This window comes from Oryzias latipes, chromosome 22 (assembly GCF_002234675.1).
Source record: "Oryzias latipes chromosome 22, ASM223467v1".
Taxonomy (NCBI): Eukaryota; Metazoa; Chordata; class Actinopteri; order Beloniformes; family Adrianichthyidae; genus Oryzias; species Oryzias latipes.
Genome location: NC_019880.2, coordinates 6569378 through 6595445, shown reverse-complemented (window position 1 = coordinate 6595445; position 26068 = coordinate 6569378). Strand labels below are relative to the sequence as shown.

Sequence of the window (26068 nt, the reverse complement as noted above, 5' to 3'; positions counted from 1 at the left end):
CTTGATGGGATCAATGGTCGGATTAGAATCCAACCGTGTACATGGTTCCAGAAAAATGTTTTTAGAATATAAAAACGTTCACTAAGGTCACACTTTCCGTCGGAATAAATCATTCGCACATGCGCAGTAGGGTTTGAAAAACGGAAGGATATAAACTCCGCCGAGCGGCTTTTTTTTTTTTTCAAACTTTATTGTATGTAACAATTCAATACAAAACAATGTTAAATAGCGCCGAGCGGCTATATACATTGACATGTCAGCTCGGTAAAATACGAGATGATCTTCTAAACGTGCTTTTAATAATGTTACGGTTATTATGAAACACCTGTTCGCTCATCATTTGAATTTTAATCCGTGTGGTCAGTGCTTTTTCTGAACGAAGCCAGGATTAGTATGCTAACACGGGCTAACAACATTAGCTTTGGATGGTGCTGCTTGCTGGCTGCACGTAAACATGTAAGAATAACATCAGCCTTTATTTAGTCGGGACACGACTGGAAACACAAATCCACGTGATTGTTTGAATGTTTTCTAAGGACTGAGCGACATTTCTGCTTTGAAGCTCAAACCGCTGTGTGTGCTGACGATCCGAGCTGTGCACAGACACACACTTTTAGACCCGGTTCTGAGTTCGGTTGCTTGTACCCCTAGAGCTGCGGGACGGATCGCAGTCTTAAATCTCCCACACATATCGCTCATGTACCCCCCCCCCCCCCCTTCCCATCAAACACAAAGCTGTAAGTCCGCACTCCCCCGGAAGTGCGGGAGCGGACTACTTCTCTTCTATTTTGTTTGTTACTTTTTTTGTTAAAGTCACTTCCCTCAGTTTATACTGGATCATCGCGGATTGGGAAATAAAATGAAAAAAGCAAAAAAACGAATAGCAGTTATATAAGAACGAAAAATGTAAAAACACCCCCCCCCGACGATGTCATCGTCCATCCCGATGGTTGACAGCAAACATCGTCAACGGCCAATTTAAGGGACATCGCCCAACCCTACACCACACAAGACAACAGGAAGACTGCAGCCAGAGGCAGCGTGTTTCGTTGTTCTGAGTCATGAACTACTTCGTTTTTACTTTGGATGGATACCAAACAAACTATGTGCCATGTTGCTGCCAGTAACATATAAAAACGTGGATTGCTGTGCTTTTCAGCGGCTCGGGTAAATACGAGTGAAGCATGGCAGCGGCTAGGCTAATGCGCTAAGCATCGGCTGAAATGCTATTGGCAAAGCCAAAGCAAGCTAAAGTTCTGCAGAACCTCCCAGCAATGGATTCTAGTTTAGCGACCTGATGGATCAGAGAGATGCGTACAACGCTCTGAAAACAAGGTCGACATCGTGGCGAGGAGCGTTACAGTTTACTTCCGCGTGTGAGAAGCGTTTGTTTTTTCTTATACTAAATATTTTGTTGTGTAAATCAGACAATGCTGACTGTTCCCTTTCTATAATTTAATGTACCAAAATAAAACCACTATGAATTTGCTTTGGTAAATGCAACTTATATATGAGACACAGTTGCAGTGCTTAACATTGTGATCATTAAATAAACTGAATTTGACCATTTTATTACAGTGGAAGACATTGAAATTCAAATAGAGTTTTTTCAAAGTCATATTTAAGGCATGTGGTCATGTGTCTACTGCGAGATCGCCACTGACCGTCTTTCCAGAAAAACTTTCCATCCCATGACAGACTGGTCGGCGTTCACAGCTGCAGACACGCCCCCTACGCGTGCTCACGCTGCTCTCTCGCTCTACCTGACGGTGTTAAAGGCACCACAACAATCTGAGAACATGATGGTTATTTAACAAAAACACAGAGAGCCGCGGCACAGGGAAGAAAAAGCCGCATTTTGGACCATTTAGCTCTTTCCACCATCGTCTATCTTTGGTAGCGTTCCTTTGTGCAACACAAAGCAACACAACAGCCCCGCCCCCAGTGCACACAAATAGCCAGACAGATCTCCCCTCTTCAGCAAGAATAGCGAAATTAATATCATCATTAATTAACGGAAAATTGACTGACTTGGTGAGTTAAATATGGCAGATAACGTTTATATCGTGTGGGACACAAAAAAATGCGACTTCTCCAGTACCGATAGCAAAACCGTTGAGGTCAGATCTTAACGATACAGTGGTATTGAAGAATGTTGTCCCGGGGCTCGGTACCCATCCCTACACACAGTAGAGAACTTCAAACATCTCATGTATGAGCAGTCAGCCACTTATAAAGGAAGAGAAATGGATTCAGTCGTGATTGATCATATAATTGAACACTAGTACCTTGACACACAAACACAGGATAATACGTAAAGGTCAAACTGGAGGTGGGGTCGCCCAAAGCTAAAAATTTCCAGACTTCTTATTCTAAATTTAACTCAGTTTATATGGACAGCAGGTGGGTTTCTAATTAATTTTTTTTCTTTGTTGATTTCTGTTGCAATTGCATACACCTAAAAAGTTGGCGGGCTTTGTTGAAAATGAGTAATTTCCTTAAAAAGTTAAGATAAAATAATAAAAGTTGCTGCAGTAAGCTAATGCTATCAAACTTTGGCTTCTTAGTAGTTCTCGTGCCTCATAGGTTAAAGCTGTGGTTCCCAAACTGGGGGGCGCTGAGGTATTGGGGGGGGGCGCGGTGGAGTTTAGAAACAAAGGATTTGTATGTTTGTGTCAGTGTGGGGGGGCTCGAAAATATTCTAATCTTCAGAAAGGGGGGCCCTGCAGAAAAAGTTTGGGAACCACTGGGTTAAAGCATACAACAGTGAAACCAATAAAAACATTTACTGTTGAATTAAACGGTTTTCTTGTGACAGGCATTTGGTGGATGAACTTTCAGAGATGAATTATTGCCAAACAGTAAGTATTGGTATCAAACTGGCGACATTGTAATTTTTTTCTGAACAAGTACCAAAATAACCGCCAAAAGTAATAAGCAAAAAACCAAATGTAGCTGTTCTGAGTAAGAACAAGAAGAAAATGGGAAAAATTATTTAATATTGGCGTTATAACAGCTATAACAGTATTGGACAAGCAAAAGTTAAAAAGAGCAACAGTAGCCAACTTTCTATAAATATTTCTTGTCAGGCAACTATCTGAAATACAAAAGGATGAGTTTGTGGAAAGCTCGCCCTGCAGCTTGCTACTATAAATTACAAAGTATTGCGTAAATGCTTACAACTCTTGAATCCACTTCACATGCGCTGCATGTATACAATTATCCTGTGAGCATCTGCATTTGTTCTGAGTTTCATCATTGGCTTTGCATTTATGCATTAGCTCCAATTCACATCTGAGACCTGTTACACAAGATAATAATAATAAAAAAAACGTTGTTTCTCTTCTTAGTTTTAGCTTAGCAGCGGTAAGACTAAAGAAAAAGCACAACAAAAGTTTTTCAGTTTTAAAATCGTATTCATCATCGCAATTCATCCCCCAAACAGTGGACTGCAACCACCACAGAGCTTCTGCCAACCGAAGTCATGTCAGTCCACGGTCATCCAACAGAAAATAAGAGGCTAAAGTTCTGTGGATGAAGATTTAAACATGCTTATTACAGTTGGAAGGACATAAACACATATTTAATTGTAGTGGCAGTGCCCAAGTCAAACCCTGCTGCTAAGCGAAGGACTTTGGCTCAAAATAAAGCCTTTTATGGATGCTAGTCAGGTTGTAGACTGCATGTTAGCATGTCGGTGACATGAAGTGGTGTTTTCTTACATTCCCAACACGTGCGTAACCCCCTTCTCATCTGTGACGCCCCTGACGTGGGATATGTGAAGTCTGCTCAATAGTCAGCCCCCCTCCCCAATCAGCATCACCAGGCTGACTGACATGAACTTTTCCCTCCACAGACCATTCTCTGATTGCCCCTTCAGATCTCTGAGAGGAAGAACACATCTTGAACCAGACTGGAATGGCTCCTAAAATATGCTAAATATGCCACTGACCCCCCCCCCCCACCACTTTCCCCTTCCTGAAGATGTAGGTCTGTTTCGTAAGCCCACCCTCCTTCCCTCCAGGTCCCCTCAAGCCACAACATTTCTGCTCTGAACTGCATTAAACACACTCATCCTCACAGATGACCCACTCACACAGAAAATGCGAAGGACATTAATAACACAAGTTTCCACCCAGTTGACCCAGACATGCCTTTTAAGGATAAGCAGTTCAGATTTCTCTTTTCATTAACTTCCAAAAATACTCCTGGACACCAGGCGGGGCTGTGAAAGCTAAGAGGAAAGGGGAAGGGGGGGGGCTCCTCCTTAGAGAATGAGGGAGACAAGATAACGATCAAAGGGAGAAAAGAGGTGAAGTGAAAATAACAAAAATGAGAATCCATGCCGTCTGCTCTTAAAAATACCTCTCTTTTCCTTTGCCCAATGCTTCTCAGTCCAAACCACAGAGCTTTAAGCCCTTTCTTTGCATTCTTCTCTTCCTTTCTTCCCAACTAAGAATGGTGGTCACCTCCACTAGATGTTGAAAATAAAGGTCACCCAAAAAACAGTTTGAGTTTTCTACTTTTTAACCAAAACACAACAGAAGGCTTTTGATGAAGTCAGCCTGAAGAAAGGCACAACACAAACATGGTCACACAGTGACCCACATCAGTCAATCAGGTCCAAACCCCAGTCATGTGAGGAAGCTGGTTTGGCCAGGCCACCAATTACACAGTAGAGGACTTATTACCTGCCGTCACCAGGACACACCAACAGCCTCAAATACTTGTTTTACAGAATAAATATGGACAAAAATAGACCACTTAACATGAGAAAGAAGCCAACCTTTCACTACAGAAACAAAAATGCATGAAATAAACACCACAAGGACCTTGGATTTATGCTCGCTATAACATCAATGCCAACAAAAGCAGGAACAGACAGGGAATTGAGGATTCAACAGGTGACTCAGATGATTATATTGCTCTGTCGCTCCTATAACCACCAGGAGTAATGTGGGGTTCAATGTCTTGCCCAAGGACACTTTGATACACGGGTGGGTAAGGCGGGAACCAAACCTGCAACCTTCTGATCAGATGTCGTCTGCTCCAACACTGCACCACGGCCTCCACAGAACTTTAAGAAAGTTACAACTTTAAAACCTTTATAAAGTCTTCTACTTTCCTACATCCAGTTAGCTCATACCATGCCTGGTGTAATATTGTAAAGCAATAAATAATAATAAATCCTTCTTAAATTTAGCAAAACGGTTGTTTGTCACTTTAAAGTAAACACACTGGTATGGAATAAGGTTGCAACGATCAACTTTCCCCACAATTTGTGAATAATGCTGTGACATTTGGTTTGGTTTTAAACCGAGAACATTCGTTTTTAAATGTAAACTAGGGCTGTACAATAGGAGGAAAATTTACTATTTGTGATATTAGTGATCAATATTACGATGACGACATTCCTTGCGATACATTAACAAATAGCAATTAAATGAACATGAACAAAAACAACTAAATACATAATTTCTATTTCACTGAAAAAGTTGAATTTAAATAAGAGTCAACATAACTTATAGTCTACTCCAAATGCCTCTTGTCTACATAGGCGAACATCCAACATTAAAGGGGCTCCTTCCGATTGGTCAAATTTATTTGATTTGTTTAATACTTCGAAGCTGCCATAAGATCGTTTCAGCACATTTAAGGAAACAATTTATTGCAATTTTCGCCGTCTTTTCCGACATGCGTATGGCACAGCTTGATATCGCGATAACGATAAATTAAAACTGTTTTGTTAAAGGAAAACAAATTTGTTTTAAAGCGAAATTGCAGAAAGTGAGTACTGTATTTTTCAGACATTAAGTCACTTTTATTGCATAGTTTGGCTAGGAGTGTGACATGTAAGAATTTTTCTTCTTTAATATGCATTTATTTGGATGCTGGGACTTATAGGATCAACTTGTAGTCCAAAGATCACTGTATGTTTGTTTGAATTGCAAATTGAACTGCACTGGAAAGCATTTATGCCTTAGGTGTTTTGTACTTCAGTTTTATAATCCTGTTATCAGGATTACACCTAATAAATACCCACTTTTACACTACAGCTGAAAACAGTTCAGCAGGCAGAGCTGGGTTAACCGAGGTAAAACTAGACTACAGTAACTCAAATTTGAAGTGTCACTTGACAGGTCTGCATTCAGGAGAACATTCCTTCACAAAAGGAGGAGAAGAAACTTCACTCCCATACACAGATCAGGTTCACTTGCACCAACTTTGCAATAATGACATCAGACGTCTGAGTGCTTGGACAGTTGCTCATCCATCTGCAGACCAACTAGTCCAAAACAATTCTGCATTCATAACCACCTGCTCATAAAACGCGTTTGATAATCATCCAGTGGCTGAATAAAACATTTACAGGTCAGCAAATTCCAGGGATGTCAGCTTTGAAAATGAGATAAATGAAAGGCAGCAGCTCTCTGTGGGGTTATGAATCAGTAACACAAATCACAAGACACAGCTTGCAGAGTTAATAATGAAAGATCCTGTAGAATTTACAGATACGGCAAAGTACGATAAATCAAAACATAAACTATGCTTTTCTTAATAAAAATTTGAAACTCAAGGTTTTAAATATTTGCAGCACATCCACATAGTTTTAAAGGTATATAACCAAAGGAATGCCATAAACAAGTTATGACAAACCATTGAACTGACATTTTTATAAGTGGCTTTTGTTCAGAACAAGAGAGCATGGTTGATTACATTAAAGAGAGAAGACAGCTTAGCATGCTTTCAGGAACTAGTCTGAGTGATTTTTTTTCCCTTAGACACATTTGGATGGGAGGTATTTGAGCTATTTCATTTATGTGGCTGACAGTGTGTAATGCAAAGTAATTTGGAGTGCTTAGGGTGAAAGCCTGAAAACTTCAAGGTACTTCTTCTAACTACTGCTTGCTGACTGAATGACAGTCAGGCTCTTGTATCTGATGAAAGATCCACGCCTTGCACCAAGCAAAAGTGCCCTGAAACGCAGACGCACACAGCAAAAGCGTAACCACACACAGTTTAAACTGTTTGAACTCCATCTGTAATCACTACTCTGCTCAGATCACCGGATTACAGGAGCAGTCAGAAAAAGAGGAGAGAGGTCAAGAAGAGAAAGCTTTTTGAGAAAAACCAATAACAGTAAACTCATAAACTAAAACTTTCAAAATAAAAGACAAGATATGAAAGGAAAAACAAATGAAGCCACAAAAAGTGTACATATAAAAACAAACACAAATCAAACAATATCTTTACAGTTCATCCTGACTACATGCTAGTATTAAGTAAATAAGTACCCGGTAAGTAAGTTTTAAAGAGAAAGAAAGAATCAATTAGATATGATGTAAAACAAAACTAAATAGAAGAAAATAAATGTAGAATTGATTCAAAGAATCAATTCTACATAGAATTGATCAAAAATCCCTGGACGACAGGTGGAGAATTTAGATATAACATATAGATTATTGCTGTTTGTTTGGATAAAAAGGTAATGTTTGTGTCACAACTAACCAAATCATTTGAAAATAATAACTTTTTTGTATTAAGGTAAAATAGTAGATTTCTTTATAAATGAAAACAAACGGATGGTGTTTTAGCCTAATCAAGTCAAATTTTCCATAACAGAAAAATAACATGAAGCTATAGAAATATGTCAGTGTTTCCTGGACTATAAAATAATATCAGCCATCCATCTAGTTTATTGATCTCTTTTCTCCACAAACACTAGAAATGCAGTACAAACATGCAGAATCTCACAACGGCATCTTTTTGGAATCCAGCCGGCGTCCTACATGCTTGTTACAACACAGCGGCTCCAGCTGGCCAGCGTATTGTCAACAGGATGCCGAGTACTTTATTGCATTATCACAAGACGCAGACAGACTCCTGAAGAATATACAGCCGTATACTGTGTGTGGGCTTAATGCAGCGCTGCGAGAGAATGCTTTGGAACGTCTGGAACATCACTTTACATCGGCTCTATTCCAGGACGAGCAGCTACAGTAGAACAGGAGAGCCAACTGCTAATAATACTGAACATCATCAGGGCTAAATCCATCCATTATATGTATATATATTTAGTTGGGAATTGGCTCATTCCTGAAACACTATAACATGGGCATTGTTTGGATTTCAGAATTTGACAGTGACCTTTTCAAGCACAATGATGTACTCCAAGTTTAGTCCAAGTTCTCGAAGCAACACTACTTCCTTTAGCATATTTTGACAACTGAAATAATATAAGGATGTGTGTTTTTACATCCATGTGAGCAGTACGTGAGTCCATTCTCGTTTCCATGCACTTGCAACACGTCACTTAATTCCACATGGAAGTGTGAGCTGCTCATTCTCAGGAGACTCTGTGCATCCCCTCGAGGATCCAGGATGGCAGGAATATCACCAACGGGCCAGGTTCACCGTGGTCAGATTCTCCCAGGCAGAAAACCTCAATATTTTAATATAATCCCCAGAGCTGTCATTTAGCCGCTCACTAATCCCCAGGTCCAGCGTTTAGCCTGATAATTACACTTATTGGACACCCATAATGATTAGTTTTTGGTTTCACCTAAAGCAATGCAGGCAGTTTAGTGGAGCGGTCACGGCCCTCTGCAGAGTGGAAAACCAATCAGGCTGGGAATAAACCAGGTTGTAAAAAAAATAAAAAAAGATAGAAGGTATGATTATTACCCTGCGTGGCAGCTGACAACACAACATCACGAAAACCCCAACTTTTACTTCTGGGCACCAACTTCACCCACGGTTGAAGAACAGGTGGTGGTGGGGCTAACATTCCTGCTGTGTCAACATGAGCAATTATCATTGTGCTGTGCAATCAAGTTCAGGGAACAAGAGGGCATCTGCTGGGAATTAGACATCCTGAGAGCCAACTGAACCAAACCTAAATGGGAGCCGAACTTCCCAGGGTTGGAAATGCGGAATAATCGCAGGAAATCTGAGCAGATCATTCCCTTTTCGTCTCTCCACAATTTCCAAGATGACAGAACGTTCCCCTGACATGCACAGTTATAATCCCACAGCGAATACCAAAGAAAAGCCTTTAAAAAGATCTACGATCAAGTGTACCCAGTCCAAGAGTAAAGTGGGTTCACAGCAGCACAGGCTGGCATGAAATCTACAGCTGGCAAAGAGGGCGAGTCTCACTGGAAACTCATCAGGGCTTGTCTTTTTTTTTTTTCCCCCTTCCTTCATCTCCTTCATGTCTGAAACAGGTCAAGGCAAGCCTCTTCCATCCCTTTTTCTCTCCCTGTGCTGCTCTTTACGAGCCCCACCTGGCAGATTAGCACTCCAGCACCACAAGCACCTTTTCTGTTTCCTTCATATATACATCCATACGCATCAGTTGCTGCTTTTGGAGGGGCGGCACAAGGCACATACTGTTTCAACCACAGTCCACTTTGTTTCCAGAAGTGCATATGCAGGCCGTGCAAGCATGACACATTTTATCACGTGTGAGAAAAACAAACACGGACACTTGAACAGAACAAGGATATCTTGCAGCGCTGGTGCTGTGAGAAAGCCTTCAAACAGCCCAACAGCTTTCAATCCTTTTTAAGACAACATTAATGAGTCAGTGTGAGTGTATTCAGTCTATAAAAATGCTTGTAACTCTGAGAAATAGAAACTGCATTTGCGTTTGATTCTGGTCAAATAAGCAGTGCTAGAGGAAACAGGGAAAAGACATGTTTATTTGGTCAAAATATACATAGCTATGACATAAGTTGCTTAAGATCCAGCAAAGAAATGTAAAATAGTGTCATTGTTTTGGGACAATTTACATGCATAATCTAGGTATTTCTTGCATTATTTTAATTCTAAACAGACAGTTTTTTTAAACTCAAAAAATAGTTATATCTATCTATCTATATATTTTTTTCTTAACATAAACATGAAGGTCATATTTATGTTTTTTTTCTTCTGTGGTGGCTGATTCTGAGCTAAGTTTGAATCATTTTCACTTTTGTCAAAATTCCCCCAAATTTCCCAAACCAGAGTTGTTGTTTTTTTAATAAAGATGAGGAAACTGATGAGGGGTGAAGGCTAAAGTTGGAAAACAATGCTCTAAAGAGACCCAAATATAAATAATAAAGTAAAAAAATAAATAAATCTGTTCTTCGTTTCTTGTTGTGGACTAGTCTACAGCATCAAATGTAGCAGAAGCTAGCATGTGAACACGACCTAGAAAACCAGTAATCACACAAAATAACAACAAATTTAACAGATTCTGGAAGTTTTGTTGAATTTGGAGGCTAGTATGTTTGATCTAACAGAGTTTCGGCTGCAGATTTAGATGCTTTTCTTCACCGAACAGAGGAAGAAGAGGAGGAGGAAGGAAGGAAAGCTGGAAAAAACTTGCCGCAGTTCTAACGGCTGCAGTCTGAACGAACAGAGTCCAAACTCGGGAAGACGCTAGTGTCTGACTCTCCGAAAACATTTCCGCTCGACCCCCCCAAAAAACCACTTCAACAAGACACGTTTACCTCAGAGAGACACCGCCGGCTCGGAGAACGCTTAAATCCACAACTTCAGTCGGGTCGAGGCTCACGCGGGCGGTCCGGTTCACGGCGCGCGGCACAAGTTGGTCCACATTTTCTGACAGCGACGGGGGGGAGGAGAGGGGGGAGCCTGTTCGATTTCCCGTTTTCACTCACTTTTCTTTCGTTGGTCTTTTTTTTTTTTTCCTCCCCTCTCGGATGTTCCCCTCCCTGGTCTTTTGGAAATCAAACCATCACATTCCACCGCGTCCTTAACAATGAGAGAAGGTGGGCTTTTCCTTTCTGCTGCCGGAGGACCCACCCCTCGGCCTGCCTCTGCCCAGTCTGACCGCAATGAGGACGCCCTTCCCGGCTGTGAGGCCCCGCCCCTCTCTCCCGCCGAACTGCACGCAACTGAGGGCATTGAAGGGGAATTAATCCTCATCCAGCAGACTTCTAGTCTGACTCCATGACAAAACACTCAAGTACGACATATAATAAACAACTTTATATCTAGTTGAAATATTATGTATGATCACAATATCAGAATTTTTCGGTATAGGTCTTTTGAGCAAAACTTACACCCACAAACGGGTTTATCACCAGAAAAATGAGTCTGATAAAACACACTAATTTAAAGACCCACTCCAATTTTTGTTGCATTTAAGATGTTAGCACATTTTTCTGATGATGGACGACATATAAAGAAAATAAAAGCTTTAAAATGGCATCTCTGAGTATTTCTTTGTTCAAATCATTGGGAACCAGGAGCAGGCAAAAAAATGCTGACACCCATACAAAGCTTGTAGTGGGGGACGTAGAAACACAATCATGGTGCACAGGCTCCCTGCTCCGCTCCATTCTGCTGCATCCCCCTATAAACAAATACATCCATGTCTGTCTTCTTTTTCCCTTGTCTGATCAAACTGCACGGCTGTATAGCTCCAATATTGCTCGCCGTTTAAGTTGCACGGGTAATTATAGGTTGGACTTGTTAAAGGGCTGTAAGATAGCGGGAGAGAGTGTAAACAGATGGATGTCAGGAAGTAGAGCAGGGATTACTCCGTGCCAACAGTCCCGCCCACAACACAGTAGCAAATTTTTATTGAACTACTTCCAGTAAACCTTATTGTGCAATATAGGGCTGGGATTCATAATGTGAAGACATCTTGGAAACAATATTCTTTTTAAGACATTTTTAAAGACCCACTCCGTTCAACTTTCAATCTATTGTCAAAGCATTCCCGCTGGTCTTTCAATGATGATGTGCCGTTTTAAGGCAAAATGCCAAAAGCTGTCATTGTCTTGGACATACTTTCTGCAGAGCAGCAGTAGTTAATCAGAAATTCACCTCTCAGTTGTGGACGGAACCATTGGCACAGAGCAACCCTGGTCCCTTTTGCCGTCCCCAATATCCGAGAGCTCTCTGTTTACAAGCTCTCCCGGAGAACGGAGTTAAGCAGGGAGCTTGTGGCCTACTGAATGTTTCTATGTCACACTGACAAGCTTTTGCCAATGGCATTTTTGGATCTGCTCCTGATTCATAATAATTTGAGTAATGAAATACTCATAAATACAATTTTGAGCTTAATTTTCTTTATAAATGTCCTCCATCCTGAGAAAAATGCCACAAGAACATGTGAAAAACACCTAAAACACCATTTTCATTGGAGTGGGTCTTCCAAGAAATCCATATTTAGTTGGAAAGTTGGAATGGAATTGCTATTGAAAGTCATGAATCAAAATTGATTTGATTTGGAATTCAATTCTAACAATCAGTCCAATTCTTTGTGTGCATATAATTAGTCAAAATAAACCAGTTTGGTTTTTCATCGTGTCTGTATTTTCTCACACTTATTCAGAATGAAAGTGTTTAAAAGGCAAATTGCACAAGTTTGTGTACAGATCTAACACAAAAGACAAAAGCATCACAACCCTCATCTGGCCCAACCAGTCTAACTTTGTTTTATCCACAGCACTAAACACACAGTTGTCTAATATTGTTACTAACAAGAATACAAATGGTATTTGCAGAAGAGTTTCCAAATTGTCTCCAAATATTGATGAGGATTTTTTGTTTCTCCATGAATTGCAAAAGCTTTCTTTGCCGTCACTGGTATTTTGGCCAAAACATTTCCTCATATGTCTTTAATAAAATAAAAACTCATCATAGATTAGCTTAAACAGGACAAAAAGTTGGGAGAAATGTCAGGTAACTTTGTGTTATAGTAACATGTTAGCCAATTTTTCACATCTGTGCCATGAAACTCAATTTTTAGCCAAAAGTTCAATGCAACAGTTTTGTGTTTTTTTTTTCATTTTAATATTGAATAAATAAACAGTTTAAAACAATGTGTTGCAGCTTAGTTCGTTCCTGTATCACAGCAGTGCTTTGAAGAGTTAGACTCTTCATGAGTAAAAAAGCGTTTTTTTTGGTCCAATCTGGGCTTAAAGAAATTGAGCATTGTGGTTTTATTCAGAGCTGAAAACAGAATATTTTTCAAAGTCAAAGTCAAAGTCAAAGTCAGGTTTATTTGTCAATTTCTTCACATGTGCTTGACATACAAAGGAATCGAAATTACGTTTCTCACTGTCCCGTTCATATTTTTGTTGGTTTCTTAATTTTGTCACTCTGCTTGGACAAGATCAAACCAGATAGATTTGTGACTTGCTAAGTGAAGACAAATATTAAGTGAGAACCAACTATGCAATTATTGAAAATATAAATATTAACAGTTTAAATGGAAGTGAAGCCGTCCAGGTTTTTGCTATTTGACTGTCAGTGGTTTGTTGAACACCTCACACTGTAAGACGTATTCAGGGAAATGTAATAGAAAATGTACGTTTCATGGCAGGCAGAGATGGCTGAGGCTTTGAGCATTGGCCCTTGAGCTTTTACTTCTTTTTTCTAGCTATCATTTTCACAACCAGGCTCCTCAAGGCAGAGATACTTGCCGCCGCCAAGTTCAGAAGCATCAGATTCGATTTAATAATTGTCAGGTAAGCCTTCCAGCAGAAAAATGTTCCCATTTTCAGCTCTTGTTGCACTCAACCTTTCTCAAATATTTCATTGCCCTTAAGAGTCTTTAATTCAGCAAAAGTCATGGACGAACTTAATTTTTGTAGAGTTTTTTTTTTTTTTCAAAAAGTTGTGCTTAAATTGTTCAAATCTTCAACTTTTGGGCTATATTGCATATAATACCATTTTAATTTACCACCTCTGTTTAGCTCAGTTTTGGAGAAAAAAGTGTAACCTTACACACCATTTGTCCCACCTTTGTTGTTTATCAAAAAACAAGTTGATTTAAGTTTCTTAAGGCTTAAAATGATTTTTTTTAAAAGCCTGTTTTTACAAAGTACAAATCCTTTGATCTCACTTAAAAGTGATCTTGTACTTGTATTTTGAAAAAAATATTTTTAAATCAGTGGAAAAAGGCACCGCTGCTCTCCACGTTATTGACAGGTCAAAGGTCATTGTGGTTCTTTGTTTGTCAGTCAGCTCTACTGCAATGAGTCATTTGTGAGAAGGCCCTTTGTTTTCAGCACATTCAACATACTTTTCTCTCAATAACACCAACCCAATCTGTCGATATCACTTAACATAAAAGGCTAAGCGAGGTATAAATAATGTTGTCACCCGGTCCAGGTGGAGAAAGATACCTAAGATACCAAAGGCTGTGAGATAAATGAAATCCTTTCAGAGGCAGCTGTGAGTGAAAGGCATAACCAGACACGCCCAGACACTTGAATACCGCAGCAGCAACGCCAAGCGCAGGTGGACTAAAATATTCCTCAGCTATAAGAGTTTCTCTTTAGCTAAACACACAAAAAAAAAATAATGAAAAAAAATTAAAATAAATAACTAACGAGGACAAAAAAAGAGACTTGGTTGGCAAATAAACAAGTCTGGCATGAAAACAGCTTATTCTATAAGACAGTGTTAGTCACGTTTTACTTATCTTAACACGTTTTGGCTCCTGCACAGACATGCTTTTGTCAATTTGTGACTTTAATAACACAAATGTGAATGCACTTCGGCAACGGAGGGTTAGCAGTTGCTGGGAATTTATTCTTCTGCACTGCAAGCTGATTCAGGAAGAGCAGGTTTCTGGCCAACATCCTTCCTAATCACAAACATCCTTTGCCAACTGGAGAGTTGTTTTATAGTGGAATAAAAAGGTGCGCATGAAGAACATAGTTTACTGGGAGGTGAACTGACAGGACCTGAGTGGAATTCAACGGTTCTGCTTGTCGAATTTTGTCTTTTTGGGTTCATTATTTGCCTGGATATTTCATAGTTGGGCTCAGATGAACTTTTCCATGCCCATTTTTATTTGTCTGCCTATGAAATAAAAATGAGACCAAACCAGAGGATTATGTACCACAATATGGCTTAGACTGGAGCTTCCCTGCTTTGCGTCCTTCCCACTGTGGATTAAGGATCAACGTGCATAATTCACTGTCCTCTCCTAGTGGGCTGTTGTCAGTATTTAAACAGATGTAACTCTGTTGGATAAAAAAATCTGGGGCAGCTTGTAATGTCAGGAGGCGTTCTCCATTATGAACATGTTTGTCCAAACCTTCATTTTCCAGAGCCTTCATGTGAATCCTTTTCCTTTCCAGTTAAATAAACGATTGCCAAAGCTCTGATTTTGTTTTTGTAGGCTATGTCTTACTTTGGAAATGTACTGAATTTTTTAAGAGACAAGCAAAGGGTGAGGGCTCCAAACCCCTTTGAACATCTTGACTTACTGTCAGGTCCTATATCATCTTGAAGTACAGATGCCTTGGCCTGCCTTGGGCCCCCTCCCATAGCCCTCTCATTCTCACTGCAGGGGGACATTCCTCAATCCTCTGTGTCTGGAATGAAGTAAATCTGCCTGAGAGAGATCTACACTCCCAAGCTTGACAACCTCTGCCAGGTGAAACGTGCGGACAATTTTTCTCAACTCTCCAATTCGAATGATCTTTTCACGCTCCGAGCGTGGCGGAAGCATTAAAGCTTTCCGCCTTCATGCCCGGCTGAGACAAAGTGCTTGGAGGTCAGGCCGGGGTGAAAGTGCAACTGTGAGAAGGTGTTAATGGGACAAGAAAAGCTCCATTTAAACGTCTGACATCCATCCTGTGTCCTCACATCACATGATTTCCAGCCTTATGTAAAAAAAAGAGAAAAAAAAAGAACATTTTGGCTGCATTCCCTGTTTCTTTCTGTGCACACCTGGACTCAAAAAGAACAAGCCCTCCTCTGGAGGAAGGATTCCCTGGATTGACCTGTGTGGCGGTGCAGAACATCAGCACTCACTGGCATGGACCTGGATCCAATTATTCCACTTTCATCTGTGCTGTACAAACATTAGATAAAAGAATATTTAAAAAAAAGAAAGAAAGAATTCATGAGCTTAACCCTCAGGACATCAAAGCCTCATATTTTGTCTTAAAATGCACCACCTTATCTATTTTCAAAAATGATCAGATGAGCAAATTAAGAGGATTACTTAGCTTTGAAGTGTATCGCTTGGATTTGCTACCTTGCTATGAAAATAAGAAAGTTTAACAGCGAGAACTGTGCAATTTCTGATGTTTCTTAATCTGACATGCATGATCTGATTTGGGAGCAACCAAGCCCCCTGGAGGAAACCCACACAGACAGAGTGACCACAGGAAGGCCTACCACGACCTGAATCAAAAACATCCCATATCAAGTGTCCACTCTAAAAAAAAAGACATCAGAAGCTGCCCTTCATTTTGAGACAAATTGCAGCGACCAGCAGAGGAATGTTCTGACTCCACACCCAGACCATGGGTTGCATGTGAACAGATTTTTACTGCATTCGCCTGTATGCACAGAGGAGGCACTGCACGTCAGGCAGGGCATCCGAGCACTAAAAAAAAAAAGGTTTCTGCTGTCTTGTTCCAGCGCCAAGCCATAATGGCAGCAATCAGGTTGTGGAAGATCGTTAACCTTAATCCAGGAATTATACCGTGGCACCAGGGAGAGCTTGTTGTGCTGTGAGCTCGTACATAAGAAGCTGGAATTAAACATTTACAGCAGAGGGGGAGGATGCAGCATCTGTATAGAGGGAGAGTCACTAAAGAGATTTTCTATGGAGCCTGGTCTCAGTCCATTCCTGCTGATTGTCTGTTTACACAGAGCGTGACAGAACTTTTGTATTTGAAACACGTCTCTAGCTCCCCCATGTGGCTGAAAAGCTGTTAGTGCCGATTTTATTCTTTATTATTTTTTTATTTCAGAGTAAAATATAGTGTTAACACATTTGATCAGACAAACAAACCATAACATGTACACATATTGATTGTTTAACACCTCTTTGTCTGTTGCTCCACTTATATAGAAAACAATATCAATATAAAAGTGTACAAAGCCAGGCCTTTGGTCACTATATTTACATTTGTGAATCTGATATTAGAAAATTATGATTCACAACTTTATTATGACATTGGAATATAATTTTCATTGCTTTTTAAAGAAATTAAATTAAATGTTTTTCCTTTTAAAGCAAAGTCCTTATAAAGATGATCATTAACACATCTGCTGAAGTCTTTCCAAGATGTCCTTGAATGTAAGCAGATCCAGATGAGGAGATGAACTGTCTCTGGGTGGTTTACAAATAAAGGTACAGAAAACCAATGTCTCTTTTAGATTTAGTCATGCAATGCTAAGTAGAATAACACTTGTGGATAATTTTAATGAAACTTCATTAACTTTGTTTGCTATTAGGTATCTATTACGAATGATCCAAATAGTTTTCCAAAGAACAAAGCTATTCCATGAAGACACACCAGTGGAACAGGGATGGACTCTTTAAAATAAAATGCCAACATTTTTGTTGCTATACTAAGAAACAGATTTTCCTGACTTCAGATTCTAATGGATTCCGATTTTATCATTTGTTCTCAAATATTATAGGCACTTGATATTAATAATTTGTTATTTGTGCTCCTGTACCTGGCCGTGGTTTTACCTCTGGCTCGTCCTGCGACCTCAGCCGTCCCTCCCCCAACTCCATCTTGATGAAGCCCATCTACTACACTATTCAATCATGTAGATGTAGAGTTAGATTAGCTAATTCATCTAATTCTGGTACATCAACTGTCCATCCTGGGAGAGGATCCCTCCTTCATGTGGACATCCCTTAGGTTCCTTTTTTTCTTTTTTCTTTAATCCATTCGTTTTAGGAGTATTTTCTTACAGAGGGAGGGTCAAAGGGCAAGGATGCCTAGTTTAACTTTGTTTAGTTTAGTTAGCAATTACCTATATATTTTATAACTAATTTAATGTTGATTATACAATTACCAGTATGAAGCCCATTGAGACGACTATTGTTGTGATATTGGGCTATATAAATAAAAGTGAATTAAATATCCCCCTGTTACATGTTACTTTTACCAAAGGATACTTTGTTCTGAGCGCAAACATGTACAGTGGTGAACAAAATTGTTGGTACCCCTCAGTTAAAGAAAGAAAGTCCACAATGCTCACTGAAATTTCTCGAAACGTTCAAAAGTAACAATCAATTAAAATTGAATGAAAATTAAATAATCAAAATCAGCTATTACTTTTGAGTTGTTGATTAACAGAAGTATTTAAAAAAACAAAGTAATGAAATAGAGCTGGACAAAAATGATGGTCCCTCCATAAAAGACTGAGAACTAATTACCCAGGGGGTCATGATGAACTCAGGTATGTCCTTTAATTGACATCACAGCTGTTTTCAAACCCATAATCAATCAGTCAGTTTGCCTATTTAAAGGGAGACAGATAGTCATGTTGCTGTTTGGTGAAAAGGTGTGTACCACACTGAATATGGACAACAGAAAGCCAAGGAGAGAATTGTCCCAGGACATTAGAAACAAAATGATAGACAAACATCGTGAAGGTAAAGGCTATAAAACCATCTCTAAGCAGCTTATAGTTCCAGTGAGGACAGTGGCACATATTATTCAGACGTTTAAGACCCACGGGACAGTAGCCAACCTCCCTGGACGAGGCCGGGGGGAAAATGGATGACAAATTGAGGAGATGGATAGTTGGAACTGTATCTAAAGAGCCCAGAACAACCTCCAAAGACATTAAAGGTGAACTCCTAAGGTATATTAATGTCAGATCACACCATTCGTCATTGTTTGAGCCAGAGTGGACTTCATGCGAGACGACCAAGGAGGACACCACTGTTGAAAGGAAATCATAAAAAAGCCAGACTGGAATTTGCACAAATGCATGTTGACAAGCCACAAAGCTTCTGGGAAAATGTCCTTTGGACAGATGAGACAGAACTGGAGCTTTTTGGTAAGGCACATCAGCTCTATGTTCGTAGACTCAAAAATGAAGCTCACAACGAAAAGAACACTGTCCCTACTGTGAAACATGGAGGAGGCTCAGTTCTGTTTTGGGGCTGCTTTGCTGCATCTGGCACAGGGTGTCTTGAAGTTGTGCAAGGTCAAATGAAATCTATCAAGGCATTCTGGATAGAAATGTGCTGCCTAGTGTCAGAAAACTTGGTCTCAGTCGCAGGTCATGGGTCTTCCAACAGGATAACGATCCAAAACACACAGCCAAAAAAAACCCAAGAATGGCTAAGAGAAAAGCGTTGGACTATTCTGAAGTGGCCTTCTATGATCCCAGATCTGAAACCCATTGAACATCTGTGGAAGGAGCTGAAACATGCCATCTGGAGAAGACACCTGTCAAACCTGAGACAACTGGAGCAGTTTGCTCATGAGGAGTGGGCCAAAACACCTTTGGACAGGTGCAGAAGGCTCATTGACAAATACAGAAACTGTTTAATTGAAGTGATTGCCTCAAAAGGTTGTGCAACAAAATATTAAGTCATGGGTACCATCATTTTTGTCCAGCCTTATTTCATTAGTTTGTTTTCTGAATAATTCTGTTAATCAACAACTCAAAAGTAACGGCTGATTTTGATTATTTAATTTTCATTCAATTTTAATTGATTGTTACTTTTGAACATTTCAAGTCATTTCAGTGAGCATTGTAGACTTTCTTTATTTAACTGAGGGGTACCAATTATTTTGTCCACCACTGTATGTCAGACTCTTTCTTGATAAGGAAAGCCCTGCTTTCTTCCAGCAGTCTCTGTGGGCAAACTGGAAATACGAAATATTTCTAAAATTCCAGAGTCGTAGAACTGGAAATCGTTTTGGTTTTTTGTCCTGGTATGCAAGCTCAGTCACACAGATTGTTTTATGGGTAAATTCGCGGCTACAACACTGGTGTTCCCTGGAAGTGGTTGCAGAGTGAACTCCTCCTTCCTTTGGTTTCTGTCTTCAGTGCATCAGAAAAAGCAGAAGAGACGCAGCACTCCATCTCAGCGCGCACCAACATTTGCCCTCTGGATAGTTTAAGACAGAAAAAAGATTAACAGCTGGAAGAACTGAACAGTAAGTTTAAAAAACCTTTTATTTTATTTTATTTTAGAAGCATATTTGTTTTAATGTTTCTACTTTTTTATAAAATGGGTTTGTTCTAATTGGACACCTACCAGATTTGGATGTATTTTTGTGTTTTTGTGGGAGCCGGTTTAGCTCGTGCTGGTTTGCTGCGCCTTCCGTCCGTGAAACCAGGGTTCGAATCCGGGCTGCTCCCTGTTCCCTTCTCCACCTCCGTGCCGGCTCCAAGCCCGGTTTGAGAAGGTTGCGTCAGGAAGGGCATCCGGCGTAAAACATTGCCAAGTTTACCATGCGACTTGTTCGCTGTGGCGACCCCTGATGGGAGAAGCCGAAAGAGGAAGAAGAAGAAGATGTTTTTTATTTTATTTTTTAAATTTCTGTGATAGACATCAGTTTGTAACCTAGTTTCAAAACTTAAAAACAATGATTTAGTATTTTGAAGGTTCTAAAACTGGTTTCACCTGTACGGGAAAGATGTCTCAAAACATTTTTGGAGTGTCAGTTTCGTGTGCTGTGATGAATACTTTTAATGTGTTGAGAAAATTCAGACATCAAGGAAGCTTTGAATACGCAGCAAAAGCATTTTGACATCAAGTACAAACATAATTTATGAAAAAAGAAACAAACAAACAAACAGAAGAACACATGTAAGTAAAATTTACATTGTTAATTTTCTAATGGTGTGCTTTTCAGACCAAGATCTTTAAGAATGATTTCATTATTGTTGTTGCCCAGCTCACATGCATCATACAATATAATGTAATTATTATAATTAATTATAAAATTAATCATTACATTATTTACAATGATAAAGATACATTCAAATTCATTATTTCTAGGCTGCACGGTGGCACACTGGTTAGTGCCCTTGCCTCACAGCAAGAAGTCCCCCGGTTCAAGTCCTGGCTGGGGGACCTGAACCAGAACATCAATGGGGGATAACTCTGTGTGGAGTTAACATGTTCTCCCAGTGCATGTGTGGGTTTTCTCTGGAGACAGAAAAATTGTCCCTAGGTGTGAATGAGAGAGTACGTGTGTGTGATTGTGGACACTCTACCCTGTGACAGACAGGCAACCTGTCCAGGATGCCACCTGCCTGCGCCCACAAGAAGCCAGGATAGGCTCCGGCAGCCCTGTGACCCCGAAAGGAAATAAACGGAAGATAAATCATGTAATAAAATGGTTACGGTAGAACAGGGGTGGGATTATATAAATTCGCTTCTTTCCACTCCCTTTCAAGCAATATTTATTAATATGTCTAATTATCCAAAGTTTGATTACTAGTTACTGTATGAATGTATAACTGATGATTGTATTGTTTTTGTGTATTACTCCTATTTGATTGCTTGAAATAAACCATTTCAAATCAAATCAAATGAAAGATGAATGAATGAATTATTTCTAAAGTGAGGCATTAAAGGGTTAAAAGGCAGATTATATTAAGAACTAAGAATAAATCAAAGTAAATGATTATTATACATGTTTATGTAGAAAACCGTCTGGAACTTTCTAAATATTAATGATGCCAAACTTCCTTGGAGTTAAAGAAAAAGTAACATTTTTGAATCTTTTCAATTTGGGCTGCACTGTTCTCTCGTCTCACAGCTAGAAGGCCCTGGTTCAAATCCCAGCTTGACCTTTTTGTGTGAAATTTACATGTTCTTCCTGGTCATGTTTAGATTTTCTCCTGTCACTCCAGTATGGGGTAAGATAACTGTTATAAAGCAACATATGCATAAAGACGAAGTTGAACAAAAACTATTAAATTAAGCTCAACTTTGTCTTTATGGATACGTTTCTTTTTGACAGTTACTTTACTCCATACTCCAGCTTCCTTCCACAGACTGAAAACTTACTTCACAGGTTTATCTTTGTCTGTAAACGGCTCCTAGGTGTGCATGTGAGTATGTGGTTGTGTGTCTTCACAACAGAATGGTTACCTGATCAGGGTGTACCCCGCCTTCGCCCAAGAAGTAGCTTGGATTGATTCAGCAGTTTCTAAAAATGGATGGAGGAAAATTTTGTTGATACATCCACAGTTTGGCAGCTGCAACAAATGCTTTTTAACCAGTTGTTTCCTTTGTGGTTTGTGGTTAAAGTTTGTCATTTTGCTTTACCTTTCAAACACTTAGCCAACTTCCGTCTTTACTAACACTTTTACTAACAGTTTGTTTGTACTTCTACAGTCTAAAACACCCTAAACACAACTCAGAGTTTTTCTTAGGCTAGAGCCATTAATTGTTTCGTGTAAATAATTTTTTTTTTAATTATTTTATGTTCTTCTAACAGAAATGGAGGGAACCAAAGACCAAGTTGAGACAGCAGCCTCTACAGTCAAGAGCTCTGATTTTCTGGACTCCGACTTTCGCTACATGCTGTTCTCTGTTGTTTACAGCATTTTCTTTGTTGTGGGCTTTTTGGCTAATGTGTATGTGCTGTATGTCCTCCAGTGCCTGCGTAAAGTAAAGGGCATGGGAGAGATTGACATACATGACCAACTTGACCATTGCGGATCTACTTTTTGTGTGCGCCCTTCCCTTCTGGATCTCTTACTATAGCCGTGGAGGCCACTGGATTTACAAGGACTTCCTGTGTCGGCTGACGGGTTCATTCTTTTTCATCAGCACCTATAGCACCATCCTCTTTCTGGGAGCCATCAGTCTGAACAGATACTGGGCAGTGACTCAGCCTCTGAATGCGGCGGCTTCGAATAAAAGATGGCGCGGGATCATTGTGTCTGTTCTGATCTGGCTGTGCCTGGTGTCTTCGGCCATTCCATACCTGCCATCAGAGGGGGGGCACACTGATAAAGACAACCTGGCGCGATGCTTTGAAGGCTACCACAATGAAATGGACACAGTGAAGCGGAAAGTTGCTGTTACTAATTTTTTAATGATTGGGTTGTTTTTCGTTGTTTTTTTCCTTGTCATGGTGTGCAACCTCCTCAGTGTTCGAGACTTACTCTCTCAAAAGCTTCCTCAAACAGAGTTACAATCCAAAAAATATATTTCCAAAAATTCCAAAGAGGCCCTGTTGTCATTAGGGAAAAGACTGAGAGGGTTGGAACGAAGAGCCTTGAAGATGCTGCTGGCAGTGGTGGGTGTGTTTCTTCTGTGTTTCCTGCCTCACCATGTAGTCCAAGCCCCCTGGGTGCTGGCGGTGCTGAAGATCAAAGAAGGATGGGGCCATGTGGACTGGGACCAAAACACCCTTCAAACTTTAAACGATGCCCATCAGATCACATTGGTTCTAATGGGTCTCAACTGCATTTTAGATCCTGTGGTTTATTATTTTGCCACAAAGAAGTTTAGGAGGTTTATTATGGCACACCTGAAGAAGTTAGTAAAGGGAGAAGAGTCTTCCAACATAGTCAACACACCAAACTCTACGGAGAGGAGAAATCACAGCCAGAGACAGCCTAATGTTCAACCGGAGCCCACCAAAGAAAAATCGTGATGGGAGTAGAGGCAATAGAATTTAGATACATTTGTACACATTTTCATGCTGTTAATAGAAAAACCTGTTGAATGCTTTAATTTATTGCAAATTAGAGGTCTAGTATGGAGTTTTAAGCTAGCCCCCTGGCAGTCTGTAAATTTGTACTGTTCTAAATTTATGTTTCTACAAATCTACTGATCTGTTCTCAGTGACAGTACTGAATGTGATCACATATTTATGGAATTTTGTGAAATAGCTTTAGAATTTTATCTTAAAATTCAAAAAAATAACTTGCTTCCTTATGCTCCAAGGCGGGGAAATACATGGATGTAGCAATATTGTCTCTTATGTATTTGCAGTTAAAATTACCCTGGTACTAAACATCGATATTTTGCAAAGTGAAGGCGCTCCAAGCTACTTTTTCTGTTCTTAATTAAATTTTTACACCACTGATGTCTCAAAAAATTATTGAGGGGTGTGTATTTCATAACACCCTATGAAGTATTGGCGACATGTACAGCTAGGGGTACCCTTCCCTCGCCCAACAGTATCTGGGACATCTGGGACAGGCTCCAGGAACCAACGATCCAATGAACAAAGCCATTCCAGAAAGTGGAACAGAGATGGACTCTTTTTTTTAAATAAAGTGCAAATATTTTTGTTGCTAAAAAGCAAATTTTCCCAATTTTAGATTCTAATGGATTCCTATTTTATCATTCGTTCTCAAACATTGTAGGCACTTGATATGAATAATTTGTCATTTGTGCTCCTGTAACTCGCCGTGGACCTTGCCTCTGGCTCGTCCTGCGACCTCAGCTGTCCCCCTACTCCACTGGTACATTGCCTGTCTGTCCTGGGAGAGGATCCCTCCTTCATGCATCCCTGAGGCTTTTTCTTTCTTTTTTTTTTTTCTTAATCCTTTTTTTTAGGTGTAATTTCTTACAGAGGGAGGGTCTAAGGGCAATGATGCCCTGTTTAGCCTAGTCTGTTTAGTTTAGTTAGGCAATTACCTTATATTTTATAACTGATTTCATGTTGATAATATAAAAACCAGAATGAAGCCCATTAAGATGACTATTGTTGTGATATTGTGCTATATGAATAAAATTGAATTAAATATTCCTCTAATAATGTTATTATGAACTGAAACATGGAGGAGTTATACCAGCAGCGCTGCCTAAGCAGAGCAGCCTCCATCATCGGGGACCCTCAGCACCCCTCTCGTGGACTGTTCTCCCTCATGTCATCTGGGAAGAGGTTTTTATTTTATTTAATTGAACTTCAAAGGATTACACATTCACATACGTACAATAGAAAGGCCTAACAAAAGAAAAAAAGATTAAGATACAAAGAAAAAAAATGAATAACATTAGAATTGTAGTTCACAATATTAGGGATTGTCATATAACATGTGATCTTCAATGAAAATGGACGGTTTTATTGCATTTTTGTTTTTCATGAATTTCAGCGATTTAAAATATAAACAGATCTCTTTATGAAATGTATTGAATAATGGTTTGATTTTTAAAAATCTGCTCTTATGGATGAAGAATTTCCCAGGAATTAATAAAGTATTAAATGTATTAAGTATTATCACCAGAAACTGTTCCAAATATTACAATGTGTTTTTGTAACTGAATAGAAATAGGAAAAGGAAACTTTGAGGAGCACCAACAAAAAAAAATCCTCCCACAAACTGTTAGTATGTATATACATTCAAACAGATGATCAAGTGATTCTATATTTATATCATAGAAATAAAAGTTATTTTCTTGAAAACCAAAATGTAAATGTAGTAGTTTCTTGCATGGATAGACTGCCTTCATTATTTTAAAATGGGTTTCTTTGTATTTTGGAAAAATTGGGTATTTAATAAACTGAGATCTTAACTTGCTTCTTTCCACTTTTGTGTAATGCTATGACATAAAATGATTTTTGTAAGATGTTGGAAATAGTTCTCTAACAAACATAGATCTTCTAAATGAGTTTGGAAGTTTTGAATTAAGCAGTTGATCATCGAACAACAGAGACGGAAGCTGAACTTGAACATTATGAACCAGACTGGAGGACATTTGGATCAAAGTCTGAGGGATTGCTTTGATCACATTGTCGTATTGTTTTCTATCATTCAATTTAAACTTACTGAAAAAGGTTTCAAATGAGATAATGTTTCCATTATCATTCATAATATGTAATGATGGCCAAATACGGTTATCAATACAATTTTTGTAAAATATTGATTTGTTCCTACATAAAATATACAGACAGTTCCATATGGGAGTTTTGTGTGGACTAAAATTATGTTTGAATATGAGTTTCCATTACAGTAGCACCTGCTGATGATAAGTACAATGTTTAATAGGAAGCTTTCTGTGATCAAAATCACATTTAGAAGAAACTCAATGCCCCCTGGATGAGAGAAAATATTTGAAGGTATCTGAAACTAATTATTTCTTCCATTTTGCATAAAAAGACCTAAGCCAATTAATTTTAATCATACCATCCAAACTTTCAAAGTCTATGACTTTAAGTCCACCTTCACTGTAATCCTGAATTATTGTTCCTTTTTTTATGTGATGAGTTTTATTTTTCCATATGAAGTTGAAATTGCCCTGATTTATTGCTTTCCTTGCAGATTTAGGAATTGGGAGTGAATATTCTGGATAAAAGAATCTGGATAAACATTCTAATTTAGTAATAAACACTCTGCC

The 26068-nt window shown here is 39.3% G+C and overlaps 1 protein-coding gene and 1 pseudogene across 2 annotated transcripts in view; one reads left to right on the top strand and one right to left on the bottom strand.

Moving 5' to 3' along the window:
- Nucleotides 1-10833, bottom strand: part of luzp1 (leucine zipper protein 1) — a 43461-nt gene extending 32628 nt beyond the window's left edge. For both annotated transcript variants that reach the window (XM_011490199.3, XM_011490200.3), the window contains exon 1: nucleotides 10497-10833. The gene's annotated coding sequence lies outside the window, so the exon portion shown is untranslated. The remainder of the gene's footprint in view (nucleotides 1-10496) is intronic.
- An 11377-nt stretch (nucleotides 10834-22210) lies between these two features.
- Nucleotides 22211-23846, top strand: LOC101159548 (annotated as a pseudogene).
- The last annotated feature ends 2222 nt before the right edge of the window (nucleotides 23847-26068 follow it).